This window comes from Gossypium hirsutum, chromosome A05, assembly GCF_007990345.1.
Source record: "Gossypium hirsutum isolate 1008001.06 chromosome A05, Gossypium_hirsutum_v2.1, whole genome shotgun sequence".
NCBI lineage: Eukaryota > Viridiplantae > Streptophyta > Magnoliopsida > Malvales > Malvaceae > Gossypium > Gossypium hirsutum.
Window position 1 is genome coordinate 7,359,396 of NC_053428.1, and position 13,834 is coordinate 7,373,229.

Consider the following 13,834-nt stretch of genomic DNA (forward strand, 5'->3'; position numbering starts at 1 on the left):
ATAATTCAAATTATATCAACAATAGTAAAAACATAAATATTAAAATACCTAACAATTAATGTTATATGTACTAATTCATAAATCAATGTATTTTCTCAAACTTAAATTTATATCACTTATGAATATACATTTCATACTTTTCTCTTATTATCACAATTCCAATTTCAATTCGTAATTCAATTTATTTTTCTCGTTTCAATGCCTCAAATTCACATTTCAATTTTTCACCCTATTAACGTAACTCGGACTTTGGCGGATACACGGATCCAACCAAACACACCAATATGGCACCCAGTGCCTCATCGGATAGTTCGAAGTAATAGTTGACAACCAGTGTCTCATCGGCCTAGCCGAAGTAAAGTTGGTACCCAGTACCTCATCGAATCTATCCGAAGAAATATAGTGACACCCAATGTCTCATCGACTCGAGGTCGAAGTATCCCTGAACACTTCCAATCCTATGGCATGCCAACTATATCCGACTCAGCCCGACTAGTTAATAGGGTATTCAATTCACTTTCTCAATCCCATATCACTTTCAATTCACAATTCAAATCACCAATCATTTTTCAATCAATACGCTTTTCAAATAATTACATCTTCCATAATTCACTTATTCAATTCAATTTGATTCAATTTGCATCACTTTCATTTTCACTCAATATTCATATCAATTTCACATACTTACCTCAAGTCTTACTTACCATACATAACAATAAAAAAATTCAGCAATCAATAATAATTAAAATTCGAATTATAGTAATACACACCGTAATTCTCCCGTTTTAGTACTCGATGACTTTCTCCTTTCCTTTCGATGCTGATGCTTCAGGTTCTTTGTTGGCTACGAAAATAATAATTTATAATCATCAATACAACATGATTCAATTTAATTCATGAGCCTAAACATGCAAAATTAACCATTTTTAATGTATATATATAATTTCACCATTAAGCTGTCTACTTGAGTCATTGTTACTAAATTATTTATATCTTGAGCTACGAAACTCCAAATTAATATCCGTAAATTTTTCTTAAAACTAGACTCATATATCTTCTAATCATAAAATTTCCAGAATTTTTGGTCTAGCCATTTAATACAGTTTATTCGTTAAATACTCCCCTGTTATTTCATTTGACAGTTCTGACCTCTCTCTACTAAAACTAAATTATCTCATTGTACAGAACTCGAATAAGGTTCTTGTTTATTTATTTTGAAACTAGATTCATTAAGGAGTTCACATATATAAATTACACTCCATAATAATTTTTGTACAATTTTTAATGATTTTCAAAAGTTAAAACAGGGCATCTCGAAATCACCCCGAACCAGTATTACAAAATTTCAAATATCTCTTGATTCATCAATTAATTGCTTACACTGTTTCTACTATAAGAAACTAGACTCAATAAGCTTTAATTCCATATTTTGTTCATCCTCTAGTTAAATTTATAAAATTTTTAGTGAATTTTCAAAGTCAGACCATTGCTACTTCCCAAAACTGTTTTGATGAAAAATGTTAATAACCAAATTTATAACACCAATTCACACCTTATTCCTATTCAAATTTCATTTAAACTCAAATTTAACTATTAAATTTTCAACATATTTTCTTAATTCCGAATTTTCCTCAATCTAGTCCCTAAAACACAAAACTTATAGCTTACTTTGCAATTCAATCCTTATATTTATTCTAACTTGAATTTCGTTCAATTAAACCCCTATTTCATCATTTTATTCAACATGAACTTTGTTTAGAAACCTAAGAACTTCCAAACTAACAACTTAATTTCATCAAAAACTTGTTTTAAGACTTCTAAAATATCAAAATTATGAGAAAAGGACTTGATTGAGCTTACCAATTAACTCCAAGCTTCATAAACCTTATTTCCCCTTTTCTTTCTTCTTTCCTTTCTTTCTCCCCTGTTCTTCTCTGTTTCGTTTGCTTTCATTCTGTTTCTTTTAACTTATTTGTTTCTTTTATATATAATAATAATATAATATAATATAATATAATATACTTAATTATTAAATAAATATATATATATTTTTTAATCAATAAAATTTTTGATATTTTCCACGTTAAACCGCCTCAGCTATAGGAAATGGTTTAATTTCCTCTTAAGTCCTTCTAATTTTTCTTTAATCTATAATTAAACTTTTACTCTTATTCAATTTAATCCTTTTTACTAATTACTCTAAATTAAGCTAAATTTACTTAATTAAAACCTAATTAAACACACTACTAGACTCATAAATATTTTTAATAATTATTTTTGAACTTATTTCACTAAGACGGAGGCCCGATAACACACTTTTCTGGTGCCCACGGATTTTGGGTTGTTACATCTTACACATCTCATATCAGGTTGCCATGGTATCTTTCAACCATGGTCTTACACATTTCATATCAAGTTGCCATGGTATCTTTCAACAATGGTCTTACACATTTCATATCAAAGGGCACACTCCCGCGAACCTCATCCTTATAGTGGGATTACCAGTCTAGGCTAAATCCCCTGTAATATAAACTCATAGAGTATTGTCAGGATTACCAGTCCAGGCTAAATTCAGACCCTAATTCGGATTACCCGTCCGGGCTAAATCCGTTTTACACGTATTCTTCGGGAGGGCTATATCAGGATAGGATCACCCGTCCAGGCTAGATCTTTTTTACCGTCAATTCCTTTTTAAAGATCCATCGAATTTTCCTTTCATTCAACTAGGATTTTTCCCATTTTATCAAATATATCAATATTTCATTAATTTTCATACAATGAACATTCAAATCATATTCACATCAATAACATACAATCTCAAGCATTTAAGAATATAATTCAAGTTACACGAACTTACCTCATTGCTTGTTTGTGTTTATAATTTCATTAATCTGATATATTTTCTTTTCCATGATCAAGTCTCATATTTGAGTCGTCCGGATCTTTATAAATAAATTTTATCATCATTTTCATTCATTTCATATTCTAATGCATTTAATTAATGCTCTAGGTAAAATTACCATTTTGCCCCTAAACTTTTAATTAATGACGATTTCATCCTTAGGGTCAGGAAAATAAAATTCTTGCAATTTAATCCTTATTTCCAGCTATTATTCTCATGTATATTGATAACAATCCATGAATTCTATAAAATATTAGAATTTTTCATAATTTCAACACTTCTCAAGTTAATCCCTAAAACATATTTTCCTCCGATCTTGAACTAAATTAATAATTTCATTCAATTTTGTAATTTAAATAATAAAATAATCCATTTCATGCAATTTGGTCATTTCTGACATGTTTACAAAATTGCCCATAAAGTTTTACTTTTATTCAATTTAGTCCTTGAGCCTAAAATATGCAAACTAGCCATGCTAGATGAATATTCATACATATTTTTCCTCCTCCTCCTCTCCATTCCACATCCTTACTGTAGATAACACACTTGTAAGTAACATTATCCATAATTTTTATTATTTACTTTTATGAATATTCAAGTTGTCTATCTGCATCGTAGTCACTAAATTATTTATATCTGAATCTATAGAACTCCAAATTAATATCCAATAATTTTCCCTGAATCTAGACTCATATATATTCTTACCAAAAAAATTTCAGAACTTTTGGTTTAGCCAATAAGTACAGTTTATTCTTTAAAGTTACCCCTGTTCTGTTGTCTGACAGTTCTGACCCTTATTCACCAAAAATTAATTATCTCCTCATACAGGATTTAAATGATGTTCTTGTTTGTTTTTATTAAAAATATACTCATTCAGTATTTTATACATATAAATTTAAGCCCCAAAATATTTTTCTTCAATTTTTTTATGATTTTTCAAAGTCAGAACAAGGGAACCCGAATTCATTCTGACCTTGTCTCACAAAATTCATTATATCTCAAAATTTACAAATCCATTGCTTACACTATTTCTTCTATGAGAAATTATACTCAATAAGCTTTAATTCAATATTTTTTTCATCTTCTAATTCGATTTCTAAAACTTATGGTGATTTTTCAAAGTTAGTCTACTGCTGCTATCCAAACTGTTTTTGTGCAAGCTATTAATTGCCATGTTATAACACCCTTATTTTCTTTTTCTACACCATTTCTCATCACTTTCTCTTATTTTCTCTTCACTAACATATCAAAAGCATAGGACCTTATGTAAGAAAACTCGACTACAACATTATTTCCATGCTTTGTCAATAATAACAAACTTAAAAACATATTGAAATCTTGATATACTTACCTTATTCTATTGATACTAATCTTTAACTTGATTTTCTCTCTCCTCCAGCTTCTATTTCTTGAATCCAATTTGATATTCTAACTCCCCATGCTCTCCTTAACATTTTTGTCTCTTGGTAGCTATGGAAATTCATTTGATTTTTGGGTGAAAATGGTGAATTTTTGGTAAAAGGACCAAATTGTAAAGAAAGCAAAACTTTCTTTCTTCCTCTCTTTCTCTCACGTTAGTGCATGGGAAAATATGGATGAGAATTTCTCATCTTTCTTTCTTTATATACTAATAAAATAATAATAAAATATCTTATTAAAATATTAATAAAATAATATTTATCTAATTAAATAATTATAAAATATCAAAATATCTCTAGCATCATTATTACTTTCTAGATTTCTCTCTCTTCCAATTGACCATTTTGCCCTTCATTATCTTTTAAAATTCCATCCTTGAGTCATCATTTAATTTGGTAAAATTGCAATTTAGTCCCTCATAGTTCTTCATCTATTCAATTTGGTCCTAATTCATCCATTTTCTTTAGTTTCTAGATCATTCCACTGTTAAATTATTTACACTATTGGTCCTTCAAATTTTTCATATTTACACTTTAACCCTTCAAATTATGAATATTTACTCTTGTGCAACAAAACTTTTCTCACTTTTACAATTTAGTCCTTTCTTGAATTAATATATCATAATATACTTCTCAATATTGACATAACTCAAAATTTTCCTTTTTGTCACTTTATTTTCTTATTTTACTATATCAAGGATAATATCTTACTGTAAAAATTTTCAGGGTATTACACGGATAATATTCCCGTTGATTTTTCCTGAAAATAGACTCATTAGGGATTCTAAAAATATAACTTTAGGCCTCTAATTATTTTTCTCCAATTTTTGGTGATTTTCCAAAGTCAGAACAGGGGAACCCGAATTCATTCTGACATTGTCTCACAAAATTCATTATATCTCATAATTTACAATTCAATTGCTTATATAATTTATTTTATAAGAAAGTAGACTCAATAAGCTTTAATTCCATATTTTATTCATCCTCTAATTCAATTTCTAAAATTTTTGGTGATTTTTCAAACTTAGACTACTGCTGCTGTCCAAAATAGTCTCAGTGCAAAATGTTGATTTTCTACTTTTAATTTCAATTTAATCCTAACTAAATTCACTTACTTTTCTATCTTAATTTATATTTTACTTCTACTCAATTTTTAACCAAACTTACACATAATTATCTATTTTTCATCATAAAACCATAATTTTGAAATTTTTTCAATTTAGTCCTTAAAGCATAAAACTTATGAATCACTTTACAATTCAATCCTTATTTCATTTCTAACTTGAATTTCTATCAATTTAGCCCTTAATTCATCTTTTTGTTCAATAAGAACAATGTCTTATAATCAACTATCTTACAATAAATCAACTTAACTTCATCAAAACCTTGTTCTAAAGTTTCTAAAACATCAAAATTAAGTAAAAAGGGCTAAATTGACATACCTATTTAAATCTCAAGCTTCAAACCTTGAATTTTCCCTTTCTTCTTTCTTTTCTCCTTTCTTTCTTTCTTTCCCTGCTTTTCGTTTTGCCTATTCTGTTTCTATTTCTATTCTTTTTTTTTTCTTTATTTCCTTTTATATATATACACACATGTATTTATTATTTAAATAATAAGTATTATTTATTTATTTATGTATATATTATTAATACATTTGTATTCATTTATAACCATACATTTGTCATTATCTAATATATTTATCATATAAAATATTATAATATAATTATTTAATTAATAAATATATTTTATAATTAATAAATATATTTTAATACTTAAATACAAGCATTACAAGTGTATGTATTTTTTTTTATTAATACACTTGTACCCAATCATTACCACACATTTGTCTTACTTTTATTTATTTATCATATAATATTAATTTAATAGTAATAAATACACTAATATTTACTTAATAATAATCAAATACATACATGTATTACAAATGTGTGTATTATATTTATTACACTTGTATTTTATTTTTGCCATATACTTAACATTTTTTTTGGCTTATTTGTTTATTTAGTCCTTTCAATTTTCTTTATTCTATAATTAAACTTTCACACTTCATTCAATTTAATCATTTTATCCAATTATCCTTAATTTAAGCTAGTTCACTTAATTAAACTCTAATTAACCACTCGATTAACTTTGTAAATATTTTTAATAAATATTTACTAATCTATTTTTCAGAAACGGAGACCTGAAAATACACTTTTTCAGTAACGGTAAAATTCGGGTCATTACAAATACAATTGTGTCAATATCTAATTACAAATAATTAATGATAATATTTAAATATTTAAATATAGTTTATATATTCTAATTAAATTTAATAAATAATTAATATTAATTTTTAGAATTATTTAAAATTAATATTATATATTAAAATATTAACAATAAGTTATAATAATTTATTTTTTATATTATTACTAAAATATCATAATATTAACTAATTTATACATTATTTAAATGCATATTTGTTACTTTATAATATCATGTCTAAAATGGACATTTTATTTCTCGGAAGTATTTTTTGACAGCAATACCAAACACTCGAATTTTAAACCAAACTTTTCAAAAACACTTCTCAAACGTATTTTTCCACAGCACTTTATCAAAAGTATTGCCAAACTAGCCCTAACTTGTTCTCGTTGTTACATTAAAGAAATCTTCATAAGATTAGTTAAAAAAATCATTAAAACCTAATTAAGAATTGTTCTTAATTGGGTGGTAATCAACAATTAATAGTCAACAAAACTGATGATGTGGCATATGAGTATAGCTTTTAATTAAAGACTTGATTGATTTTTAAATATTTAACAACTTATCTTTATCATCTAAAAATTCTATAAAGTTTATAAAAAATTTATATAAAAAATACTTTTTAAAATTATAAAAAAATCTAAATAAATATGCCAAAAGATTCTAACTTTTTCTAAAAAATAAATAAATAAAACTTCAATTTTTAAAAGATGAATTAAGAAATTTAATCACATTTATCTAAATCTTTTTATACAACAAACCAATCATTAAACTATTAAATAAAAAGTTAAAAAAATCATAACACAAATATATGAATACCTCACCACATTGATTTATTTAATTGTTGCTTTAGAGAAATAATTCACTGTCGTTTAAGTGCACAAATAAACACATATAGAGTACCTAAAAATATCATCATTTGCAGATATACAAATCAATGAAACAACTCAATTACTTGAACTATTTTTGTTTCCTCTTGTCACTATACTTATATTTAAAATGATATAATTTTACATTTTAAAAAGTTAATAATTTTTGTTCTTATTAAATGCACTACATTTATTTCCTATCAATTTTCCACTCAACAAAAGGCAATCGTATATTTTAATTGATCTTTCTCAAATCTCATTGGTATTTGGCGAGGTGGGGCACATCTTTTTTTTATTTATTAATAAATAAAATGCATTGGAATTATCTATAATCATATATTGATAAGAAGGAAAAAAACAAACATCCTTATTTAAAAGGTAAAACATATCATCGTCATCATTCCAACCCTGATTGATAAAAGATTTGGCTATGAAACTTCAAAGGTTTATATCCGATTTCTTTTTAAATTGTTTTAGATTTACATCATTATATGTGCATATCATGGTCAGACAGTGAAATGGAATCAAGTTAAAAGATTTCGATGAGTATGAGATTTCGCAAAATATTGGAAAAAAAATATTACTAAAATATTAATAAATTTATGTTCCAGTCACTTAATTTTATAAAGTTACAAAATAGTTATTTAACTATTCGAAAATTTTTATTTAAATTATTAAATTATTTAAAAGTTTTTATCTAAGCCACTGAGTTATTAAATTTTTTTATATAAAAAAGGGTTCGGTTAACGAGCTTTAAGCAACGATTCGATAATTGATGTTGTAGATCAATACCTATCAACAAATAAAAAAGTATATCTTAAATCTAAGTCAATCTGATGGTTAGTGCTAAAAGTTGGAGAAGAAAAATGTTTGAATTTTGGTTTATGGATTCGTGGCTTTTAAAGTTGTTTCATGAAAAAAAAAATGAACTATAAAAGAGAAGGGGGGAAAGCTTTCAATTGATCTAGACGGGTCAAATAGAGAAGGTTATACAATAGCAATTTTAATAGCATAGTGATTTAAATAAAAACTTTCAAATTATTCAATAATCATTTTGTAACTTTTTAAAATTAAGTGACCAAAATATAGATTTACTAATAATTTAATAACATTAACTATAATTTACCCTACAATTTTAGGAGGAAGATAATTAACTTCAGTTAATGGCATAAAAATCTCTTTTTGGGAAGGAGTTGTTTATGGATGAACCCAAAATCCAATGTCAACAACGATTTTATTTTAATGAGTAATTTGCCATTACATCACCTGTTGGGTCAACCAATAACAATATTATTAATATAACATTATATATGTTTATATATTATATATATAAATAATTATTTTTATCTAACATTAAAACAAATTAATTTATTTATTTTTTAAATATTTTTAATTGAGTCAAAAATAAAATTCAATTAATATAATTAAATCATAATAAAAAATCTATAAATTACATTCATATTAAATATAAACAAATTATATATTGAATCACAATTTAAAATGATCTTTTTTCACTTTTGAAAGATCTATTTTCATAAAATATAAATACTACAGGATAACGATATAATTCATTCTATAACAAAAGGAGATAGTTTATTCAAAATAATTATAACAATCAATTAAAAGATCTGTTCATCAGTTTTTTTACAATAATGTTAGGGAAAGAACTGCTTCCAAAAGTTATAATTAAAAATGTTGTACAAATGAATCTCGTGTGTTGGTATGATAATTAGAGTATTTATGGTTTCAGGTGTGATTTAAATTTGAGTCGTGCTAATTGTGTTGTTATTAGGGTTTTGCCCTCCTCTTATAATTCACTAAAAATATGGTACAAATTTGTTAAAAAAAAAGATTTGATATTGAGGTTAACTAAAACATAATAAAATATATATATTTGAAGTAATATTTTAGAGTCATGAGTATAATAGAACTATAATTCTTATTTAAAAACTTGAGAAAAATTATTGAGGGATATATTTAGGTAATTTAAATAAGAATTTTAAGTTTATTGTTTTTAAAAAAAATTAAAAAGAGTTTATTTTGTTATTTTTATATTTTTTAAGGGTTATTTAATTTTAATTTTAATTTTAATTTTAAAAAGGGACAAACCTAATCTACAAATAAACCAAAAAAATAAACCAAAAGTTTAAAAACATTTGATTGGGAGCCACTAACATTAGCAGAACATTTTTTTTATTCAATCCAAAAGGGTAATTTCTTCATCAGGTCCCTAAACATTTTATATAATTACATTTAGTTTTATGTTGTCAATAGCAACAACGACATCCAAAAGTTTTAATTTTTTTTTAAAACTAGCCTGTGATTGGCCCATTATGAAAGGTGGTGCCACCAATGACAATGATAATATCAAGGTTTATTGTTCAAAATAAGTCATTTTCGTACATAATTTTTAAATATCAATACTCAAATATCCAAAGCTTCAGCATTTATCAATAACACTAAATTTTCAGATATTGTTATATGTAATTTTTATATTTTCCACATTCCAAGTGGAACAAATTTTACCTTTTTAGCGAAGTTTAAAGATTAATATCAAATAAATTTTCTTCTTTTACTTAATAGGTTCCAACATTATAATTTTAAAGTTTTTTTTACCTAAATAATACAAAAAATAAATTAATAACTGAAACGACATGCCCATTAGTTTATTTACCATAATGGTATGGTTTTATTGGTGCCGCCTGTCAAATTGGTGGCATTAGATTGAAATGTAATGATCTAAAGTATTCAAGGACCTGATAGCAAATTTTCTATTTTTAGTGGCCGTTAAAAAGCGTAAAAGGGTGCCGCCTGTCGCCTCACCAAACCTTAAATGTGACTAATTGCTTTGTATGTGACACCCCCTAACCCCAAACCGTCGTCGGAATGAGGTTATGAGGCGTTACCGGACATATCAGACAACTTACGAATAATTTACAATTAATATAACTTTCACAGTATATGTAATACCCCATACCCGTACCTGAGACCGGGATAGGATACGAGGCATTACCGAAATTTTTAGAATAATTTCAATTAATTTATATTATTTAGTATTCATTTTCATGTTTCATGTAACATCCTTTTCATATATTCAATTCAAAATATCATATAAAATACAATACAATACTTAAATTTTCATATTTACATGCTCATTCAGGGTATCCGAACCTACCTGACTAAATTACAGAAATACCAAGATTTAGGGGCATATTGGTAATTTATCATTTTCCCAAATTTCACTCAATCTTAAATTGATAATTTCATTCAATTTATTAATTTAGATAATAAAACAATTTATTCCCTTCAATTTAGTCATTTTTTACATTTTTACAAAATTGCCCCCTAAAATTTTACTTTTATTCAATTTAGTCCATGAGCTTAAAACATGCAAATTAGCCATGCTAACTGAATATTCATATATATGTTTCCTCCTCCTCCTCTCCATTACACATCCTTAATGTATATAACATTCTTGTAAGTACGATTTCACAATTTACTTATTAATGCTCACATCAATCTGTTCACACGAGTCATAGTCACTCAATTATTTATAATTCGAGCTACAGAGCTCAAAATTAAGATCCGTAAATTTTCCCTAAAACTAGACTCACATATCATTCCACCATGAAATTTTAAGAATTTTTGGTTTAGCCAATTAGTACAGTTTATTCATTTAAGTTTCCCCTGTTTCACTATCCAACAGTTCTGACCTCTCTTCACTAAAAATTAATTATATCATAGTACAAAACTCGGATAATGTTCGCATTGATTTCTATTGAAAATAGACTCATTAAGGATTCTAAGCATATAAATTTGAGACTCTAATTAATTTTATCCAATTTTTGGTGATTTTCCAAAGTCAAAACAGGGGAACCCGAATTCATTCTAACATTGTCTCATAAAATTCATTATATCTCATAATTTACAAATCTATTGCTTACACCGTTTCTTCTATGAAAAACTAGACTCAATAAGCTTTAATTTTATATTTTATTCATCTTCTAATTCGATTTCTAAAATTTATGGTGATTTTTCAAAGTTAGTCTACTTCTGCTGTCCAATATTGTTTTAGTTCAAGATGTTTATTACCATTTTTCCTCTAAATTTCAAAGGTCATATAATTCAGTCATTGCTCAATTAGCCTATCTATTAAGCTAATTTTTCTCAATTAACATTTTATTCCATCATTATAAACTATTACACAACCTTTGAAATCATCATTTTAACATTAAACCTTAATTCACAACTTTTTCACAATTAGGTCCTAAAATCAATTTCTATTGAAATTACTTGATAAAATCATCAAACAACAAAATCAAAGCTTCAAATTCATTTTATTTCATCATAAACAGCCAAAACTTATCATTGATATCTTTTAATTTTGTTCATAAAATAAAAAACTAATGAATTAAACACTTGGACCTAATTGTAAAAGTCACAAAAACATAAAAATCTCAAAGAAAAGGGTAAGAATTGAACTCACATATGTCAAAGTATGAAAAACCAGCAGCTTTCAGACCTCCCATGGCGTTTTTGCTGAAGAAAAATGATGATATCTCTAGATTTTTCAAATTTGTCTTGTTTTATATGTTTAATTTACAAAATTTCCCATTTTGCCCTTGTTTCTCCTTGTATTTTTTGCTGATTTTCTTGCCCAACCGTCGTCCAATTGCCTTTTAAATCCCTCCTTTTTAATCACTTAAACTATTTAATCACAATTTAATAAATTTCGCACTATTTTCAATTTAGTCCTTTTTAATTAATTGACTAACCAAACGTTAAAATTTTCTAACGAAACTTTAATACTAACTTAATAACACTCCATAAATATTTATAAAAATATTTATGGCTCGGTTTATAAATCCGAGGTCTCGATACCTCGTTTTCAACCAAATTTACCTGATTAATTCTTTTAAAATCGCAAAATTCACTAATTAAAAATAATTCTTTTAAGTTCGCGCTTGGCCTATAATTATTATTTGTTAAAATTTCTAAACTTACTTGTCGGATTTAGTGATCTCGAATCACTGTTTCCGACACCACTGAAAAATTTGGCTGTTACAGTATAATATAATAATTAAGTCCCTAACTTGGACTCTCGAAGTTCAAACACGTATTAAAAGTAGAACGAGACTTGTTCGAGTATTCCAATTTTTTTTTTATTTTTTTTATTTTTTTATAAAAAAATTCGACAGTATTTCTACTTATTTTTATCTAAACCTCCTGTAAATTCAAACCAAAATCACCAACACCAATGTTTCACATTCATATAACTAATATTTATATCATTAACATAATTTTAACTTAAGAACTATCATAGCATCATTCAAAATTGATTATAAACTTCATTCATTTAACAACTTAATGTTCGTGTATCAAAATATCATGTACTTTCCTTACCATTTCATTTAACCATCTAAATCTTATAATTCATCCTTTACTACTCAAAGTAATATACATATTCAAGTGACTAAACAATACCTATGTATATGCCATCTTTACCCAAAAGAAAAATATCCATCACCAAGTTTGTGTTAGAGTCGGGATTGTTCTGGATGCTGAGCCGGGACACTTGACTTCTACTAACCTGCGCACGGAAACAACCGTACGCTGAGTATGGATATACTCAGTGGTATTACTATAAATCAAGACTATTTAACATTAATAAATTACAAACATCAACCATAAATTTTATAATTATTTAAACTACTTTTATATATAATTATTTTACTTCATAAATCTTAAATTCATAATTCATTTTTCTCATACTAACTCAATTCATAATTTAGTTCATACATTCTTTCTCGTACTTTTCAATAGTGCTAAAACAAATAATCTCATTTTCAAAATTTCATTTCAATTATTTACCCTATTAACAAAGCTCGGACTATGACAAATACACGAATTTCCACCCAAACACACCAGAATGTCCAACCCAAACACACCCAGAATATTTTAAATCCTCCATAACACATCAGTAAGGCATTAAGTGCCTCTTCGGATAAATCGAAGTATATAATAACAGAAACATCTTCTCGGCCGAACTACAATCTCCTCATCACATCACAAATCCAATGGCATGCCATTTGTATCAAATCTAGTCCGGCAAGTTAATAGGGTATTATTTTACTTTTTCTAATTTCAATTTAATTTACACAAAAAAATTCAATACTCATTCAATTCAAATATCTATTATCTTAATTCATATACAAATTAATTTTCACACAAGTGTATACCATCAACACCATACAATTGTCACCATTTATTTATTTTTCAATCAATACACTTTTCAAATAATCACATACTTACCTCAAGTCTTACTTACCATACATAACAATTAAAATTTCAACAATCAATAATAATTAAAATTTGAATTATAG